This window comes from Psammomys obesus, unplaced genomic scaffold (assembly GCF_907164565.1).
Source record: "Psammomys obesus unplaced genomic scaffold, mPsaObe1.curated_primary_1811, whole genome shotgun sequence".
NCBI classification, from domain to species: domain Eukaryota; kingdom Metazoa; phylum Chordata; class Mammalia; order Rodentia; family Muridae; genus Psammomys; species Psammomys obesus.
The window spans coordinates 3,140,318-3,159,673 of NW_026585687.1; the positions used below are offsets into that span (position 1 = coordinate 3,140,318).

The following is a 19,356-nucleotide window of genomic DNA, read 5'->3' on the forward strand; positions in this document are numbered from 1 at the left end:
ACTTTACTCTGAAATGGAACTGTCATGTACTTTTTTTCCTGTGAACTTACCCCCTGTGGGTGCTGGGAACTGAACTTGGGTTCTCTACAAGAACAGCATTTCCTCATAACCACTGAGCCACCACTCCATCACCTTATTTAAAATTTTTATTTATTACCTGTATTTATTTGTAGGTGTGATGTATGTATTATAGCACAGGTGTGAAGACCAGAGGATGATTTGTGGGAATTCTTTCCTCCACCAGGGAGGAAGCTCAGGTCAGCAGGTATGGCAGTAAGCATTTTTACCTTCAGGGGATTAAATTCAAGGAATTGCCAACTCTTGAGCTATACTTCAAACCCATTGTATGACGTAGTTATCTTTTATTTGAGAAAATTGTTTGTGGTGTGTGTATCTGTGTGCGCGCAGCACATGTAGGCGGGGTTAGAAGACGGTTTCCAGCAGCAGTCTATCCTGGCAGATTTAGTTATTTTTCTGTGTAGATGGGGGTTTTGCTTTTGTGCATGTCTGTGCACCACATATAGGCAGTGCTCCAGAAGGCCAGAAGAGGGCATCGATTCCCTGGAACTGAACTGGAATAAAAACTGGTTGCGAGCTGCCTTGAGTCCTCTGGAAGTCAGTGCTCTTAACTACTGAGCTCTTCGGCCTCTATCTAGCAACTCACTATGCAGCCCAGGCTGGTTCCAATTAGCCATCTTCTTACCTCATCCTTTCAGGTGCTGGGATTACAGGTTCAAGCTACCACGCCAAAGCACGACGTCATTTTTCACCGGAGGGATGGGGACAAGTTCATGGTTCTGATTTTTCCTGTCTGGAGTTAGTTTAGTAGGTAAACACAGTTTACCAGGTCTGTGATATTTTATGCGGGACAAGGACAACTATGGAGGGTTTAGGGCAAACCCTCACTCTTCAAATACTTTTTGTCCCTTTTTGTTGAGTTTGCATTGGGGTTGGGAGCCTAGGGGACTGCAAGCGCCAATCCCATCTCGGCCGAGGCTATGTATAGGCAGCAGGGGGCGCACGGAATTCGTAGTGCGCTCTCCTTTTCACGTGACGTGGACCGTTTCCCTCCTCACCCCCCCCCCGCCCTGTAGGCCCAGCTTCCGGGCCCTGGCATCATCCGGAAGTGGGGGCCGCGGAGGAGGGCGGGGCAAACGCTGCGTGCTCTAGGCTGGGGCTGGGAAAGTGGTTGAAGGAGGAGCTGTCGCCGCGGGCGCCTAGACTGTGGAGTGTGTGTGTGAGCGCGGAGGCTGTGTGCGGGTTGATCGCTGCTGCCTCGCGGAGCTTTGGAGCTCGAACCCCAGCCCTGGAAACCCAGGTGAGTCCCATAGCGGCTTCCAGTCGGTGACTTCAGTGGAGGGGCCGTTTTGTACTAGAATAGAGAGAAGGTCACCACTCTAAGGTGGGGCAGTCTCCAAACTCCTTCACAACTCACATATTTAACCACACTTAGGCTTTATCTTCCCAACAAAGATAGAGAAAGGAGGCTGGGTCCTGACCTGTATCACTTTGTTGTACTTTCCTGGAGAGAGTATCCTGATTATCTGTGGCCTGTGTTAGTTAATAGAAGGTCTGAACCTTGCACTGGACTTCTTGTGGACTGGGATCTTTGCTTAATAACATCTCTTTCTACTTTAGAAAATGAGGTTCTGAAGACCACCATCCCAGACTAAATATTTTCGAAAACGGGTAGTTGGCTTCTTGTCACGCTCTGGGAACATAAGCTAAACGGACACTTGGCCACCCCTTTTTGTATTTTGGTGCTCCATTTCCAGTAAAGTTACAGCCATCTCTGTCCCATCCTGCGACGCCTTTCTGAGACTGTTTCCTCTGTCCTTTCCTCCCTCTTCCCAGTCCTGGGGGTTGAATTCAGTGTCTCCCACATGCTGGGATGCATTTTACTTTGGATTATTTTTTTCGTAGATGCTGAGGTTATTTTAAACACGGACAACACTCAAGCTTTTACAAGCCAATATTTTTTCTAGGATCTGCACTTTGTTTTAATTGTAGTTTCATTATTTAGTAATATGGCTTTGTATTGAGAGAGTATGTGCAGAACGTTGAATTGATACTGACATGTGAGAGATGGGGCAATGTCAAATTAAAACAGTTTCTGGACTCCAAAGAGTTTGCAATCAGTTGAGTAGAATTTAGCTATGAAGCCTGTGTGTTTTAGCAGCCCCACTAAGTGGATAAACAACTTAGGTTGTTTCTACCTACCCCTGAAAGAAAGATTCTTTTGAACAGAGATTTTAGTTTTACAGTTTCAGTGTCACTTGCGTGAAGGTTTTGTTGTTGTACTTGAGTGTCCTCCAATGAAGTAGGAAAGAAATACACAAACTCCTAGTCACTTAAAAATCTCAGTATCATATATTACAACCAGGAAGTGTTAGTAAGATGTATAGAAAGAAGCATTTGAGCTGGGTCTGAAAAAGTGAATAGGACTTAGCTCTGCGGGAATGGGAGAATGGAAGAATAGTCCAGGCACAAAAATACTGGTAAGATCACACTGTACATATCCACATCATATTTATAACAACCAAAAACCTTTCAATATTTCAAGAGGGGTAAAAAAAAAAAAAAAAAAAAAAGGTCTAAGGAGGTACTTCAGTGGTAGACTGTAGCCTTCTCATGGGTAAGGCCCCAGGTTCTACCCCTGGCATCTTGACCAGAAATTAAAATAAAAAGAAGTCATGAAAGGTAGTCACATAGAACTGTTAATCCACAAAAAGCCTACATGTAAAAAAAGAGGAATGATAAACACAGTTAATGTACGAGGTTTAATGGTAATATAATCCCAAATTTAAAAGACAAAAAAGTAGGTAGACATGATTTGTATGTGGGAGTAAGTCTTTCCTTTCCCTCTTTGTCTTCTTTTGTTGAGCTTCAATCAGTTTTTAATTCTGATTGAGTATTGGGTCTTAATTGAAAAAAAAAATATTGGCAGCTGGGTGTGAATGCTGGTTTGATCCCAGCATTCGGCAGGCAGAGGCCAGTTTATCTCTGAGTTGGATGACAGCCTTGTCTACAGAGGGAGTTCCAGGACAGCCAGGGCTACATAAAGAAACCCTGTCTTGAAAAAAAACAACAAAAATATTGTTGACATTGAATAATAATTTTTAAAGCTAGAAATCATTCCAATGTCCCCCTCAAGGAATCCTTGCATTTCTCCTACAAATTGATTTCTCTCCTCATCTTGGTAATGTAATAGAAACTCTTCTAGCTGGTAGATCTTGATTTGTGGCCCCAAGCCAGTGTTAAAACACTCTTTTTCTGAAGGATAGGTTAACATTTTTGATTCTTAATGCAGAAGGCTGCTTTCTTTGGAAAAAAAAAATGCATCAGGTGGTGGTGGCACGCACTTTTAATTCTGTTTTAATTAACATCTTGTCAGAAAAGTGTTTTTTTTACATTTTATTTATTAATTTATTTTTTGTACATGTGTATGCATATGTAGGTACCAGATTGCAACAGCTTGCATATGGAGGTCAGAGGACAATTTAGAGGACTAGAGATTGAATGAATTCAGGTCATTAGGCTTGGTGGCAGGCATCCTTACCAGTAGGGCCATCTTGCCAGCATGTTATTATTATTTTTTTTTTTAGACAGTATCTCATGTAGCCCAAGCTCTCCTTTGACTCCTTTTTCTCTTGCTTTTGTCTTCCCAGTGATGGCACAATAGATTTCAATATTTGTTATTAAATAGGGATATTTCCTAGGACTTAAGTAAAATAAGAATGAGGGAGAAAGCTGGTAAATCATGACTAAACTATGTCAGTTCAAACTACCGTTCTGATAACTGTGATTCTTTTATTTCTTGATTTCTGTCTGTAGGTTGACTTAATGTGATAAAAATTGCTTCTGGGTGTGGTGGTATATGCTTATTTCCCAGCACTGAGAGGCTGAGTCAGGAATAGTAAGAGTTTGAGGCTAGCCTGGACTATATAGCAAGACCAAGAAACAAAATAACAACAAAAAACTTTTATACTTAATTTATTGAAGTAATATGACAAGAAAAGTACCAATATTTATTTAGAATGTGTGTTAATGACAGTGTAGGTGCTGTGTTTCTGGTTTCATAAATGTGTTTGTATATTGTCCAACATTGTCATTAAATTGATTTTGTGAGTTCATTTTATGAGTTCAAATATGTGATAGATCACACTGATTTTCACAAAGACTTCTTTTTCTGATATAAATGAGGATTAGGTATCCCAATTTTGAACTGATTATATGGGCACCATTGCATGTCTGATTGTTTGGAATTGTACAGCTATGTCTAGAGGATTTGAAAAAAAAAAGTACTAATTTTTACTGTACCTAGTATAGAAGTGAAGATTCCAATATACAATAAAAAAATGCATTTAAATGGATTATTTCACATGCAGGAATACTGTTTTAGCCTGGCTATGTACACCTGCTGATTTTGTTCATAAAAAGCAGTGTGTTTGCTGTATGCTGTTGTGATTGCGGTTGCTCCTTAATGTGCAATTGATGTCACAACTAAAGCAGTCGGGGAAGGAAAAAAAAAACTTGACTCACTTCTCTTTTCAACCCTAATGGACAGTTTGCAGAGCTCTGTGTGCCTCTTGGCATTAGGAAAAGAATAGTTTCTGTTCTCTCTCTGTCTCTGTCACTCTCTCTCTCTCTCTCTTTTTGTGGTGAATTGAATCAAGTCTTCAGGTACACACTAGCCAAGTATTTTCCTCTGGAGCCACAGTCCCACTCTCCCTCTTCTTTCCTTTTTATAAAAAAGAATTTAAATTTTATTTCCTTATGTATGTTTATATACATGTATGTAGTGCTGGGAATTGCATATCCTAGGCAAAAGCCCTACCACTGAGCTATATCCCCAGCCCCATTCTTTTAAGTTGTGGTTTGTTTGTTTGTTTGTTTGTTTGTCTGTTTTTTGAAACAATTTCACTATGCAACCCCTGTTGCCTGAAAGTCACTATGTAGCCCTGGCTGGCATTGAAATTGTAAATCTTTTGCCCCAGCCTCCCAAGTATGAAGGTTAAAGGCCTAGCTCGGTTCTGCTCTCTTGGGTTTTCATCTGATATGTGCTACATGCTAATCAGGAGAAAGAAATGAAATAGCTTCTGTTAAGACCTGAAAAATCACTCAAAGAGACCAGAATAGAGAAAAAGAACCGAAAGGTTGAGAGACCCTCTAAAGAAAATTCTCAGGACTCTGTAGGGAAAATTTGTAGTTACTTGTGTGGCAAAGTTTCTTAAAAGTGGCTCCTAAGGGGTTTGGATGTGACTCAGTCATGCACTTAACATGCATGCACTTAACATGGCTTAACATGTGAGTTTCCATGCTTTCAATCCTTGGCACACGGAGGAGTTGACCCTGCGTCTAACCAGTAGTTACAAAGAGCTCAGTTAGAATTCCAAGTGTGTGCCATATCCTTTGTGGTGGAATAAAGGAAGGTATCTGACATTTGCTTTGACACGGCATCTCCCTAACTGGTCCAGATGGTCCTGGAACTCATTGTGTAACCCTTGCTGACCTCAAACTGGAGATCCTCAGGCACTTGCCTCCTGGTTGCTGGAATTATGGTTATGTACCACCACTACTATGCCTGGAATGTTTAATTTTTCTCTTGGTAAAATCATTTGCTCTAAAGATGATAGTAATATTGATTCTTTCTACTCCTCTTTGTGATGCTAAATATATACTCTATGTTAGACAAATACTCTCCCTCTAAACTACAGTTCTGGTAGAATTAATTTTTATATAATTTATTTTTATATTATTTGCATTGGTGTTTTGCCTATATGTATGTTTGTATGAGGGTGTCAGATCCCCTGAACCTGGAGTTACAGATAGTTGTAAAGCTGCCATGTGGGTGCTGGAAATTGAACCCAGGTCTTATGGAAAAATAGCCAGTGCTCTTAACTGTTGAGCCATCTCGCTATCCATGAGAATTCTTATTTATTAATAATAAATTAGTATTAATTCAGTTTTATGTTTCTTATCAGTGTATTAGTAAGCAAATAAAAGCTAGTTTAGGGTATAATTATTAATAAATATATTACTAAAATAGTGATATTAGTGTCATTTGATTATACCTTGCTTCATTTTGACCAAAAATGTTTTCTGATATTTCACTTCTTTTTCAAAATTATTTTAATTTTTATTTATGTGTTTGTCTGTGTGCATATGTGTGCTACATATGTGTGTTTGAATACTTGTGAAGCTAAGAGGGTATTGGATCCCCTGGAGGGGGAGTTACAGACACTTATGAGCCTTCTGATATGGATACTAGCAAATTTTGGACCTCTGGAAGAATTACAAGTGCTTGTAACAGCTGGTCTATGTCTTAAGACATCTTAAAAATATTTATTTTATTTTTATTTATTTGTGTATATGTGCACATGTATGCAGGTTCCAGAAGAGGCCAGAAGAAGGCATTGGATCCAGTGGAACTGGTTTTAGAGGTGGTTGTGAGCCTGCAGATTTGGTTGCTGGGAGCTCAGCTCTGATCTTATAAGAGCAGTATGAGCTCTTAACAACTGAGTCATTTCTCTCTAGCTCTTTGATTTTTGTTTGGTTTGTTTGTGTTTTCGTTTTTCCTTTGAGAAAGGGTTTTCACTCCAAGCTTAAGTGGCCTGGACTTATTGTGTACCTGCTTCAGCTCTCACATGTTGGGATTGCAGGTGTGAGTTACCACACCTACATTTTGTTTGTTTTGAAACTGGTAGTACAGGCTGGTTTTAAGCTTGGTATGTAGCCAAGGATGACTTTGAGTTCGTGATCTTCCTGCCTCTACCTACCTCCCCAATGCTGGGATTTTAGGCATGAATCATCACTCCTAGCTTCCTATTTCACTGTTAACTCAGCTGTTAAGTTTTAGTTCCAATTTATAGCCACAGCATCTTGATAAGTTTTTAATTACAATTATAAATACATTTTAATGTATCAATTATATATCTTCAAGTATTATCTATCCAGAGGACATATATTTGTAGCTATGTCTATTAAGTTGGGTCATGAAAACCATGTAGTCTTCAGATATTTTTTTTCCTTTTTTTGGGTTTTTTTTTGTGGGGGGGTTGTTTTGTTTTGTTTTTGATAATGAGTTTTACTTTGTAGTCCATGGTAGCTTAGAACTCATTGTGTGCCCAGAATGGCCTTGAATTCAGTGGCATCCTCCTGGTTTTACGCTGTCATTATACTCAGACCTAGATTTTTATGTAGTCTTAAATCTGTAAATCCACTCAGTGGTGATTGCCAATAGGAGATTTATTTTCAACATTGTATAATTTGACCTTCAATTCAAAAGTATGATTAGAATTGCCTAAGAGTTTGTTCGCAGTGATTATTAAAAACATAACCCACAGTTTCCCATTTCTTAACTTTAGAACATGTGCTAAGTCATAGGATCTTGAATCTTATTTTTTTTGAGACTGAGTCTTAATATTTGGGGCAGATTGGCCTTGAGCTTGGAGTTCTGCCATTTTCACCTCTGCAGTGCTGGGATCATAGGCATGTACCTTCATGTACATGCAGTACTTATTTTTATGTATGTAAGTGATAGGGACCAGAACAGTTTGGTTTGAAAATAAATCTCATAATTTGTTTGTTGTTTGTACTTTGGTTGAGGTACTATTTCCAGCTTCGTACATGCCAGGAAAGCTGTGTACCACTAGACTAAATCCCCAACCCATGAGTAGATCGTGTGTCAGAGGGCCAGATTTGATTCCCAGCTATAGCATGTGGATAAATTGGGGTTTAAAAGCACTTAATCTTGGCTTCAAACCAATGCTCTTATCTAACATAAAGGAACTGTCATTTTGGTGTCGTTGTTATTTTGAGACAATAGTTTTGCCGTGTTGGCTAGGCTGGTCCCAGACTTCTCAGTTCAAGCACTCTTCTCACTTTTGCCTCCCAAGTACCTATGTTTACAGGTCACCTCCACCATGCCCAGTTAAGATCAATTGATCGATCTGTCTATCTATCTATCTGTCTGTCTATCCATCTATCTATCTATCTGTCTGTCTGTCTGTCTGTCTATCCATCCATCTATCTATCTATGTTGAGACAGAATCTTACTATGTAGCCTAGGCTTGCTTACAGGCTAGGAAGTACTACTAGAAAATATGTAAATGTATTTAAAATGTAAATATGTAAATAGAAAAAAATGAGTGCTTGTACATGCCTTTAATACTAGCATTGTGAGGTAAAGGCAAGAGAATCAAGAGTTCAGGCCCATGTTGTAGCAAGTTGGAGGCTGGCCTGTGTGATATGAAACTGTCTCAAACAAAACAAAACAAAACAATACAAAACAAAACTCCATATAGACAAGAACTGGATGTGGCAGCTCACCTATAATTCCAGCACTTAGAGAGCCCAGGCAGGAAGATTGCCTTGAGTTTGAGGCAGACTTGGGCTAAATGAGCTACAGGCTAGCCTAAGCTACAGAGAAAGACTCTCTTGCAGACAAAAATTGTTGTTACCTTCAAACTAATTTCAAAAGTAAGGACTTGTAGTTTCTTTTCTCTTTTTTTGTTAGAATCTTACAAGATAGACCAGGCTGACCTTGAATTCAGAGATTCTCTTTCCTTGCTGGTATTAAAGGCATGTGCCAGCACTACCAATGTGTTTTGCCATCTTTACAGTAAACCTGGCCACACTTAACTGTTTATAATAACAGAATTGAGCTATTCTGAAAGAAAGTAGAACTCAATAAGCACGTAGAGATCTGAACATTCCCAGTTGCATTTCCTAAATGAGGGTTATATTTTCTTACTACTTTAAGGATCTTAATGTCACTGTTGCATTACAATATTGTATTGTTTGGGAGAGGAGATATAACATAGGATTAAAAGTGGGAACTCTGGTCCCAAACTATCTAGATTGGAATCATAGTTTCTCTACTAATTCCTGGTATAGGTAATAATTTAAGGCATATAACTCTGCCTCCTTCACATTTGTAAAGTAGGGACAATAATAGTAACTACTTCCTAGGATTGACAATTAGTTAACACATATAATGCTTTAAGAACAGTGCCTACTGCCAGGTGGTGGTGGTGACACATGCCTTTAATCTCAGAACTTGGGAGACAGAGCCAGGCAGATTTCTGAGTTCAAGGCCAGTCTGGTCTACAGGGTTCCGGGATAGCCAGAAACCCTGTCTTGAAACAAACAAAGAAGTAGTGCTTGGCAGGTGGTAAATATACAATAAATTTCAGTTACTACTATCACTGTTTTAATGTTTTTCATTGTAAAAGTAATTTTAGCACCGTATGTAATAAAATTATAAATTATAGCTCTGTTCTACTATCAATTTAGTAGACTATAGGCTCTATGTACTAATTAATACCCACAAGCAATATGTAATTTCTACATAATACCACAGAAAAGGGAAAACTGAGATTGTAAGGGCACAGGAACCAACAGTATACTACTGTGTGAACATGGCATCCTGGGCTTTATGCCAACCAGCAGATGAAATAACTATGATGCAGTCACTCTACTTCCCTACCAAGAAAACCTGTAACAATATACTTGTGTAATCAGCAAGCCACAAACTCTGGGTCATCAAGATTTTCCAGATGATTTTCCTAATTGCCACATGCTGAATGAGTTCTGTATAACGAGTTTTGAAGTAGAAAATGTCAGTAAGTGAAGAGCCTGGACATCCCTAATCTAGTGTGCAAAAATAATTCATTCTCACAAAGTTCGGTATAGATGGGATTCTCATGCGGTATACCCCTATGTAAGGAAACCTTTATGGTGTGCTTTCTGTGTATCTAGTTTTACTTCTACCCTGTAAGTTATGCAGAGATTTACAAGTTGTCTTGGCTCCAATGGAGCCTAGCCAGGGAAAGAAGTTAAATGCAGAGAAATTAGGCATTAGGCTGTGATACTGGTTCTGGAATTACAAAAGAATTTTGTATTTGGAATTACAAAAAAGAAAGTGAGTAGGCGTGTTTGACATGCTTATTCATAGTGGAGTTGGGACTTGCGTCCTTTTACTTAACTCAACAATGATCCAGTAGCTACCCTGCTCATTAGAGGTATGCTAGTGAACACAATAGACACAATCCTATGTATTTGGACTTTATAGATTAATCAGTGATAGGATTTAAGTATGAGAAAGACAGTATTCTAGATGAAGGGACAGAAAAGAATGAGGAGCTCAAATAGTGTATGACTCTCAGTGAAGGACTTGTCCGGATGTAGTAGGGATTTTATGTCAATGTGGAACACTGAAAGACAAGGTTTGGCTGGGCATGGTGGTGAATGACTGTAATCCCAGCACTTGGGGAAGCAGAGGTAGGCTGAGGCCAGCCTGTTCTACCAGGTGAGTCCAGGACAGAGCTAAGGCTACACAGAGAAACCCTGTGTCAAAAAATACCAAAAGAGGAGGGGGGGGAGGCTTTGGAGATTGTTTAAGTCTATGGGTTCAGTGTTTTAGAGAGAGTGAGGAGCATGGGCTTTGGAGTCATACCACTTTGGTTTGCTCTTATCTCCAATTTGTTTCCCACATTTAAAATTTCCTTGTAAGTTTTCTCAAGGATACAACTTCACAGACCTGATATCTGTGTCAAGTGTGTCATTAACTTTAAGTCCAAGTGGCATTAGATGGGCTAATCAATATGTACTCGCAGGGCCAGTGGGAAGTCTTGGAGATCAGGATAAACAGAAGGAAATTAGGCAAGGAAAGAGAAAGAGCTATAACAGAGTTAGTTAGCGTATAGTTGTTAGGGTGCCATTTTCAAGGCAAAACAGTATTTCACTAGTTTGCCTTCCTGCCTTCTTTCCTTCTTTCCCCAATTCCTGCCCCACTCCCTCACCCCCACTACCTTTTTTGGAGAGAGGGTCTCATAAGCTGATGCTAGTTTCAAGCTAGCTATGTAGCTAAAGATGACAGTGAACTACTGATCCACCTGAGTGCTGGATAACATCATGTATCACCATGTTTGTTTTATGCACTGTTAGAGATGGAATCCAGGGCTTCATGAAGGTGAGACAAGCTCTCTACCATCATGTATTACTAGCCCTAGACTTAGTTTTCTTTTCTTTTTCTGAGAGAGGATCTCTTAATGTAACTGAGGCTGACCTCAAACTCCTTGTATAGCTTGGGGTGGCTTCAAACTTTACATGGAGTCCATTCTGGCCTTGAACTTGCTTTACTTTGGCCTCAGCCTCCTGAGTGCTAGGATTACAGGTGTCTGTCACTGCACTCAGCTATAGCTTCTGTGATTCTGCAATACTATGCTTCCCTTTCCCAAATATAAGGGAGACAACTCTAACGACTTGACCTATCCATTTCAGACCTACCAGTAGTTTTATCACGTACATTTTTGTGACTCTGAGGATGGCGCCCAGAGCAGCTGTCTGCTGCTGAGATCCACCCACAGCTGTGGAAATGCAGACTATGTTTTGCATCTGAAGCATGTGGTCAGTTTTAGATTATATTTCATATTCGAAGCACTACCAGACCAGTTGCATCTTGTTTTTTGGTTGCTTTTAAACACGACTTGGATAGAAATTTATGGAGCAAGAACTTCCTATAACCTATGTTCGTTTTCTGATTGCCACATGAAAGCCTGTCATGATCTGCATTTTCTCACTTTTTTTTTTCCTTTCTTGATACAGAGTTTTCTGTGTAGCACTGGCTATCCTGGAACTCAGAAGAGATCCACATGTCTTTGCTTCCTGAATGCTGGTATTAAAGGTTTTGGGTTTGATGTGTTATTATATTCTAGAAAGGCTTGAGTCTACTGTCCTGGCACTTTTTAGTTCTTTTCTTCTCCCTCATCACACAGGTAGAAATGATCATAAAAGATCACGTTTGTGCAGTCCAATCTTTTGTTTAGATGATCACTATCTTTGTTTAGCATTTCATTTCTTTGATTTTATCTCCCCCCCACCTAACATACCCACACTGAGTTTTGGCTGTCCTGGAACTCTTTAGACCAGGCTGGCCTTGAACTCACAGAGACCCTCCTGCCTCTGGGATTATGTGCTCTACCATGCCTGGCAGATTTTATCTTTTGAGACAGGGTCTCCCTAAGTAGCTCTGCCTTGCTGTGTAGTCCAATCTGGTCTTGAACTCTTGGTAAGTCTCATAAATCTACCTTCCAAGTGCTGGGTGTATAAAAAATTGAACAGCAACATATGGGAAAGGTGATTTGGGGGCCTGGTTTTGTTTTTGTTGTTAACACAAGATTCCACTCTGTAGCCTAGGCTTGCCTCACACTCACTACATAGCCCAGACTAGCCTAGAACTCAATGGTGCTGGGACTATAGTTGTGAGCCACCATTAATATAAGGAAGAACTGCTTCTTTGTTTATAGTTTTAAAAAGCTGAGTAATATAGGCTTATTAAAAATATGAAAACAACCTCCTGAAAGGAAGAGGGGTTACCAAGGAAAATTACTCAACTTCTTTAAAACTTTGTAAATATTTGTGTGTGTGTGTGTGTGTGTGTGTGTGTGTGCACGTGCATGCGCATGTGCAATGCATGTGGAGGTCAGAGAACAACTTAAAGGAAGTAGTTCTCTTCAACTGTGTGGGGCCCTGCAATAAAATTCAGGTCATCAGGCTTGGCGGTCATTACCTTAACTTGGCAGACCAACTTGCTAATCCAACCTAGCTTTTAATTTTAGCATCCTGAGATCAGGGCAGGCTCTGCTGGTGTAACTACTGAGAGGGAGTTGCTTGCTGCATTGTTTAGTCTCCCTGAGAATCCCATCTAAGGCATATGACAGGAACAGGATATAGCAGAGAGGAGAAGACATTTTGGAACCAGCTTGTTGCAGTCAAGAGTTGAGCTTTCTAGATGTGCCAGCAGATCCTGATCTGCAAGTTTGAGACGCCCTACTTTATTTCATCCTGCACTGTTGTGCTACATGAACCCACAGGACATGGAATTATGCAATGGTAGGCCTGAAAGCTGCCTAAGCCATTCTTCTTCCTTCAGTCAGTTTACCTACTGTGTACAGACAGACAACAGGAGTCCTGTTATTTACCATTTGAATCACTTCATTTCCCGTCTTAAGGTTCCTTTTTAACCCAACAGATAAACTTTAGGTGTTTGTGTCTTTGAAGAAATTATGTCAATTTTCTTGCTCTGTTTAGTCTATACTCATTAGTAAAATGACAGTACCTGTTCTGTCTAACATGTAGGTTAGAAATGTCAAGTAAAAAAATTGTGTGTGAAACGATTTGTAGCTAGGTCACAGTGTGTGGTGCAAGGGTGAGCTGTTTGGATATGTTGTGTAGCAGTGGAAGGTACATTGAAATTTACTGAGTCTAGAGTTCTTTCAGTGCTGCTACTAACACACTGACGTTGGGAAAATTAGTTGGTATTTTCAGCCTTTGTTTCCTTATCTGTACGTTAAAATGAATAATGTCACCCCTATCTGTCTAGAAAGTTACAGTTTTTTTTAATATTTATTTATTATTTTCTTTTTAATATATTTTTAATTTTTCTTAGTTACACTTTATTCACTTTGTATCCCCCCTGTAGCTCCCTCCCTACTCCCCTCCCAACCCTACCCTCTCTCCCCCTTCTCCACGAATGCCCATCCCCAAGTCCACTGATAGGGGAGGTCTTCCTCTCCTTCCTTCTGATCCTAGTCTATCAGATCTCATCAGGAATGGCTGCATTGTCTTCCTCTGTGGCCTGCTAAAGCTGCTCCCTCCTCAGGGGCAGGTGATCAAAGAGCAGGCCAATCAGTTCATTTCAGAGGCAGTCCCTGTTCCCATTACTATGGAATTGACTTGGACACTGACCTGCCATAAACTACATCTGTGCAGGGGTTCTAGGTTACCTCCATGAACGGTCCTTGGTTCGAGTATCAGTCTCAGAAAAGACCCCTGTGCCCTGATTTTTTGTTTCTGTTGCTCTCCTTATGGAGCTTCTGTCCTCTCCAGGTCTTACTGTTTCCCACTTTTTTCCTAAGATTCCCTGCACTCTGCCCAAAGGTTGGCCATAAGTCTCAGCATCTGCTTTGATACCCTTTAGGGTAGAGCCTTTCAGTGGCAGGCTCCTGTCCTGTTCCCTGTTTTCTCCTTCTTCTGATGTCCATCCTCTTTGCCTTTGTGAATGGGGATTGAGCATCTTACCCAGGGTTCTCCTTCTTGATTAGCTTCCTTAGGTGTACAGATTTTAGTATGTTTATCCTATATTATATGTCTGATATGCACTTATGAGTGAGTGTATACCCTGTGTGTCTTTCTGCTTCTGGGATACCTCACTCAGGATGTTGAAAGTTGCAGTTTTTAAATTTTTCTTTATTCTTCTCTCATGTATTACATCCCAACTGCAGTTTCCTCTCTCTCCTCTCCTCGCAATTCTCCCCTCGCCTCCCCTCTCCCCCAGACCCACTGCTCTTCCATTTCCTTTGAAATAAGAGCAAGCCTGCCAGTGATATTAACAGAACATGGTATGACAAGCTGAAATAAGACTAGGCACAAACCCCTCATATCAAGGCTAGACAAGGCAACCCAGTAGGTGGAAAAAGGTCCCAGGGTAAGCAAAAGAGTCAGAGATATCCCCATTCCCACTGTTAGGAGTCCCACAAGAACACCAAGCTAAACAACCATAACATATACATGCAGAAGGCATAGCTCAGACCCATGCAGGCTCTGAGTTGGTTGGTTCAGTCTCTGAGTCCCTATTGATTTTCTGGGCCACATTCTCCTGGAGTCCTAGAGCCATCTGGATCCTACAGTCCTTCCTCCGTGTCTTCTGCAGGGTTTCCCTGGCTCTGCCTAGGGTTCGGCTGTGGGTCTTTGCATCTGCTCTGATCAGCTGCAAGAGGAAGCCTCCCTGATGACAATTGGACTAGGCACCTATCAATCAGTATAGCAGAACTTTATTTGGAATAATTTCATTTTTTAAATTTATTTTTTTATTTATTACAATTTATTCACTTTGTATCCCAGCTGTAGCCCCCTCCTTCATCCCCTCCTAATCCCGCCCTCCCTCCCTTTTCCATTCCCCTCCCACAGTCCACTGATAAGGGAGGTCCTCCTCCCCTTCCATCTGACCCTAGCCTATCAGGTCTCATCAGTACAGGCTATATTGTTTTCCTCAGTGGCCTGGCAAGGCTGCTCTCCCCTCAGGAGGAGGTGATCAAAGAGCCAGCCACTGAGTTCACTTCAGAGACAGCCACTGTTCTCCTTACTAGGGAACCCACTTGGAGACTGAGCTGCCATGGGCTGCATTCGTGCAGGGGTTCTAGGTAATATCCATGAATGGTCCTTGGTTGGAGTTTCAGCCTAGGAAATGACCCCTGGGCCCATTTTTTTTTTTCAGTTCTGTTGCTCTCCTTGTGGAGTTCCTCTCCCCTCCCGGTCTTTCTATCTCTCTTTCATAAGATTCCCTGCACTCTGCCCAAAGTTTGGCTGTGAGCCTCGGTAACTGCTTTAATACCCTGCTGGATAGAGTCTTCCAGAGGCTCTTTGTGGTAGGCTCCTGTCCTGTTTCCAGTTTTCCCTCTTCCCATGTCTATCCCATTGGCCTTTCTGAATGAGGGTTGATCATCTTACCCAGGGTCTTCCTTCTTGCTTACCTTCTTTAGGTGTACAGATTTTAGTATGATTATTTTATATTATATGTTTAATATCCACTTATAAGTGAGTATATACCATGTGTGTCTTTCTGCTTCTGGGATACCTCACTCAGGGTGATCTTTTCTAGTTCCCACCACTTGCCTGCGAATTTCATGATTTCCTTGTTTTTAATTGATGAGTAGTATTGTATAAATGTACCACACTTTCTGTTTCCATTCCTCAATTGAGGAACATCTAGGTTATTTCCAGATTCTGGCTATTACAAATAAAGTTGTTATGAACAGGGGTGAGCAAATGTCCTTGTTGTATACTTGGGCATATTTTGGCTAATTGCCTAGGAGTGGTATAGCAAGATCTTGAGGTAACACTATTCCTAATTATCTGAGAAAGCGCCAGACTGATTTCCAGAGTGGTTGTAGAAGTTTACATTCCCACCAGCAATGGAGGAGGGTTCCTCTTTCTCCACAGCCTCTCAAGCATGTGTTGTTACTTGAGTTTTTGACCTTAGCCATTCTGATGGGTGTAAGGTGAAATCTCAGAGTTGTTTTGATTTGCGTTTCCCTGATGACTAAGGACATTGAGCATTTCTTTAAGTGCTTCTCTGCCAGTTGATATTCCTCTCTAGAGAATTCTCTGTTTAGCTCTATATCCCAGTTTGTATTTGGATTACTTCTTTTGTTGCTTTTTCACTTCTTGAGTTCTTTATATATTCTGGATATTAGCCCTTTGTCACATATATGGTTGGTGAAGATCCTTTCCCAGGCTGTCATTTTGTCCTGAGGACCGTGTCCTTAGCATTATAGAAGCTTTTCAGTTTCATGAGGTCCCATTTATTGATTGTTGTTCTTAGAGCCTGTGCTGTTGGTGTGCTGTTCAGGAAGTTGCCTCCTATGCCAGTGAGTTCGAGGCTTTTCCCCACTTTTTCTTCCAACTGGTTTAGTGTGTCTGGTTTTATGTTGAGGTCTTTGATTCACGTGGAATCTAGTTTTGTGCAGGATGACAAATATGGATATTATTTGCATTTTTCTACTTGTAGATATCGAGTTAGACCAGCATCATTTGTTGATGATGCTTTTTTTCCCCCATTGTTTGGGTTTGACATCTTTGTGAAAAATCAGGTGTCCATATGTATGTGGATTTATTTCTAGGTCTTCTATTCGATTCCATTGATCCACCATTCTGTTTCTATGCCAGTACCATACAGTTTTTATTACTGTTGCTCTACAGTACAGCTTGAGATCAGAGATGGAGATATCTCCAGAATATCTATTATTGTAGAGGATATTTTTAGCTATTCTAGGCTTCTTGTTATTCCATATGAAGTTGAGAATTTTTCTTTCATGGTCTGTAAAGAATTGTGTTGGTAATTTGGTGGGAATTGCATTGAATCTGTAGATTGCTTTTGGTAAGATGGCCATTTTTTACAATGTTAATCCTGCCAAGCCATGAACATGGGAGATCTTTCCATCTTCTGATATCTTCTTCAATTTCTTTCTTCAGAGATTTGAAGTTGTTTTTATACAAGTCTTTGACTTGCTTGGTTAGGGTTACATCAAGGTACTTTATGTCTTGTGTTGCTATTGTGAAGGGTATTGTTTCCCTAATTTCTTTCTCAGCCCATTTGTCTTTTGTATTCAGGAGGGCTACTGATTTTTTTTTAGATTATTTTGTATCCAACCATTTTGCTAAAGGTGTTTATCAGCTGTAGGAGTTCCCTGGTAGAAGTTTTGGGGTCACTCATGTATACTATCATATTATCTGCAAATACTGATATTTTGGCTTCTTTCTTTCCAATTTTAATCATCATGATCTCCTTTAATTTTCTGAATGTTCTAGCAAAGACTTCAAGAACTATGTTGAAGCGATATGGAGTGGCCAGCCTTGCCTTATTCCTGATTTCAGTGGGATTGATTTAAGTTTCTCTCCATTTAGTTTGATGTTGGCTATAGGCTTGTTGTATATTGCCTTTACTATGTTTAGGTAAGTGGCTGGTATCCCTGATTTGTCCAGGACTTTAAACATAAATGAGTTTTGGATTTTATCAAATGCTTTTTTAGCATCTAAGGAGATGATCGTGTAGCTTTTTTCTTTCAGTTTGTTTATATGGTGGATTATGTTGATAGATTTCCATATATTGTACGACCCTTGCATTTCTGGGATGAAGCTACCTGGCCATGGTGGATGATATCTTCGATGTGTTCTTTGATTCGGTTTGCGAGTATTTTGTTGAGTATTTTTGCATCAATGTTCATAAGGTAGATAGGCCTGAAATTTTTTCTGTGTTGGGTCTTTTTGAGGTTTAGGTATCAAGGTGACTGTGGCTTCATAGAATGAGTTTGGTTATGTTCCTTCTGTTTCTATTTTGTGGAATAGTTTGAAGAGTATTGGTGTTAGCTCTTCTTTGAAGGTCTGGCAGAAATCTGCACTGAAACCATCTGGCCCTGGGCTTTCTTTGGATGGGAGACTTTTGATGACAGCTTCTGTTTCCTTAGGGTATATAGGACTATTTAATTTATTTACCTGGTCTTGGCAAGTGGAATCAGTCAAGAAAATTGTCCATTTCTTTTAGATTTTCTAATTTTGTGGCATATAGGCTTTTGTAGTACGACCTAATGATTGTTTGGATTTCCTCAGTGTCTTTCATTATGCCCCCCTTTTCATTTCTGATTTTGTTGATTTGGATGGTGTCTCTCTGCCTTTTAGTTAGTTTGGATAAGGGTTTGTCTATCTTATTGATTTTTCTTAAAGAACCAGCTCTTGGTTTCATTGATTCTTTGAATTGTTCTCTGTGTTTCTAGTTTATTGATTTCAGCCTTGAGCTTGATTATTTTTAGCGGTGTACTCCTCTTGGCTCTGTCTGCTTCTTTTTTTTTCCTAGGGCTTTCAGGTAAGCCATTAAGTGGCTTGTATGAAGTGTTTTGGATTTTTTCTTGAAGTCACTTAGTGCTATGAACTTTCCTCTGAGCACTGCTTTCATTGTGTCTCATAAATTTGGGTCTGTTGTGCCTTCATTTTCTAGGAAATCTTTAATTTCTTTCTTTATTTCTTCCCTTACCCAGCTGTCATTGAATAGAGAGTTGTTCAGTTTTCATGTGTGTGTAGGCTTTTTGCTATTTCTGTTGTTGTTGAGGTCCAGCTTTAGTCTATGGTGGTGTGATAGGACATAAGAGATTATTTCACTCTTCTTGTATCTGTTGAGGCTTTCTTTGTGACCAACTATATAGTATTTTGGAGAAGGCTCCATGAGGTGCTGAGAAAAAGGTAAATTCTTTTGTGTTTGAGTGGAGTTCTGTTAGGTCGATTTGATTCATGACCTTTGTTAGAGTCATTGTTTCTTTGTTTAATTTTAGTTTTGTTGATCTGTCCTTTGATGAGAGTAGGGTGTTGAAATCTCCCAATATTAATGTGTGGGTCTCTGTGTGGTTTAAGTTTTATTAATGTTTTTTTTTTTTTTACAAATGTGGGTGCCCTTGTAGTTGGGGCATAGATGTTCAGAATTGTGGTGTCTTCTTGATGGAATTTCCCTTTAATGAATGTGAAGTGACCCTCCCCATCGCTTTTGATTAATTTTGCTGAATGTCTATTTTATTAGCTATTAGAACGGTTACTCCTACTTTCTTCTTGGGTCCATTTGCTTGGAATACCTTCTACCCCTTTACTCTCAGGTAATGTCTATATTTGTAACTTAGGTGTGTTTCTTGTATGCAACAGATTGTTGGAACTTGTTTACACATCCATTCTGTTAGTGTGTATCTTTTTTTTAATTTAATTTTATTAATTACACTTTATTTACTTTGTATCCCCCCCATAAGCTCCTCC

The 19,356-nt window shown here is 40.0% G+C and overlaps 1 protein-coding gene across 3 annotated transcripts in view; it reads left to right on the forward strand.

The window, feature by feature from the left end:
• Positions 1–1,184: 1,184 nt before the first annotated feature.
• Positions 1,185–19,356, forward strand: part of Atp7a (ATPase copper transporting alpha) — a 132,124-nt gene continuing 113,952 nt past the window's right edge. For all 3 annotated transcript variants that reach the window (XM_055592619.1, XM_055592637.1, XM_055592628.1), the window contains exon 1: positions 1,185–1,318. The gene's annotated coding sequence lies outside the window, so the exon portion shown is untranslated. The remainder of the gene's footprint in view (positions 1,319–19,356) is intronic.